The sequence below is a fragment of the Grus americana genome, chromosome 5 (genome assembly GCF_028858705.1).
Source record: "Grus americana isolate bGruAme1 chromosome 5, bGruAme1.mat, whole genome shotgun sequence".
Lineage (NCBI taxonomy): Eukaryota > Metazoa > Chordata > Aves > Gruiformes > Gruidae > Grus > Grus americana.
The window spans coordinates 37,050,001-37,051,695 of NC_072856.1; the positions used below are offsets into that span (position 1 = coordinate 37,050,001).

Sequence of the window (1,695 nt, forward strand, 5' to 3'; positions counted from 1 at the left end):
GGAAAAACAAACAAAAAAAAATACAAAACAAAAACAAAAACTATTTTAAGACTTTTGAACTTTGACCAGATGTTGACACTTAATACGAAATTCCAGACAGCTGTGATTATTTTTTACTTTTTGTCATTTTTCATCAACAACAGAGGACCAACGAAACAAGAACACAAATGTGAAATCATGGGCTCACTGAAATGAATATGTCCATGTACAGATCCTCTGGAAAAAAAAAAAGACTCCAAGAGTTATAACTACTGTAGTATAAACATAGGAACTAAGTTAACTTGTACATTTCTGTTGATCACTCCGTTACGTTGCCTCAAATAGTTTTAGAAGAAAAAAAATCCTTGTTTTCCACACTATGTGTGTTGTTCCCAAAAGAATGACTGTTTTGGTTCAGCAGTGAAGTCACTATCCATGAAAGACCTGTTTTGGCCAGTGAGAAAAGAACTACCCTGGAGATGAAGACGAAAAGTCTTGCTGGGTCTCTCATCACTCAGAAGACTGTTCCAAGAAGGCCTTGCCATTCCCTCGTTTTGTTCCTTCATAAAATGTGTCCTTTAGTTTCAAACAGATCTTTATAGTTTGTGCTTCATTAAGTCTCTCCCCATTCCTCCCCAATCTATTTTTTTTTTTTTTGGGGACTCTTCTTCAAAGAGCTTGCAGGTGAAGATTTAAAAGACAGAACAGACAGAGCAGGAGCTTCTTCCAGTAGTTCTGAGCCTTGGCTTTGGACAAAACAAAACTAAAAGTTGGGCAGCTTTCCTCAATGAAAGAAGTTACTAACGGTCTTTGCACCAAACCTAGGACTTTATCATGAACTCAAAGCTTGGGAAAAAAAAGCAAGAGAATACTGTAACAAACTTCGTACAGAGTTCGGTCTATTAATTGTTTCATGTTAGATATTCTATGTGTTTACCTCAATTGAAAAAAAAAAAGAATGTTTTTGCTAGTATCAGATCTGCTGTGGAATTGGTATTGTATGTCCATGAATTCTTCCTTTCTCAGCACGTGTTCCTCACTAGAAGAAAATGCTGTTACCTTTAAGCTTTGTCAAAATTTACATTAAAATACTTGTATGAGGACTGTGACGTTATGTTTTAAAAAGAAAAAAAAAAGGTGTTAAGTCACAAAATGCGGTAATAAATATTTCATTTTTGATTTTTTGTTAGGCTTTTGTGTTTTTAATCATGCTTAGGAGAGACTGAATGAAGTTATCGGGAGAGATGTCTCAAATACATTTCTTACCAACATTGAGAAGAAAGGTTGGAAAAATCAGAAACAACTTGTCATCAGCATTAACAGAATAATTGGATGAAAGAACATCTGAGGTTATCTATTTCTGCTGATTATCAATATTATATTTATGCCAGATTAAACAAAATTTGAAATGTGCTCTCACCAGCTTGAATTTCAGAAGCTGTGTCTTAATATCTGTACTATCTCCTAATAACATAGAAACTGGGTGTGAGTTGTGAAGGCCCAGAGAGGAGACCAGTCAGCCCATATGTGGTAAGCGTATGTGTATGTGCATCCATAAATGCCACAGACCTCAACTCCAGCTCTTTAGCTCAGAAGTGAAGAAGGGTTGTAACGCAGGAGTAGGTTCGGAAGTTTTAGGAGGAGAAAAGCAGCTTTGAGTTTAATGAGGGCTTTACTTGTGTGAGGATTGCATAATCTAGCTTTTGAGATGGTTTT

The 1,695-nt window shown here is 35.9% G+C and overlaps 1 protein-coding gene across 6 annotated transcripts in view; it reads left to right on the forward strand.

Moving 5' to 3' along the window:
* The window catches only part of MEIS2 (Meis homeobox 2), a 174,168-nt gene extending 173,088 nt beyond the window's left edge, over positions 1-1,080 (forward strand). For all 6 annotated transcript variants that reach the window (XM_054827277.1, XM_054827281.1, XM_054827279.1 and 3 more), the window contains exon 12: positions 1-1,080. This exon is cut by the window's left edge and continues 303 nt beyond it. The gene's annotated coding sequence lies outside the window, so the exon portion shown is untranslated.
* The last annotated feature ends 615 nt before the right edge of the window (positions 1,081-1,695 follow it).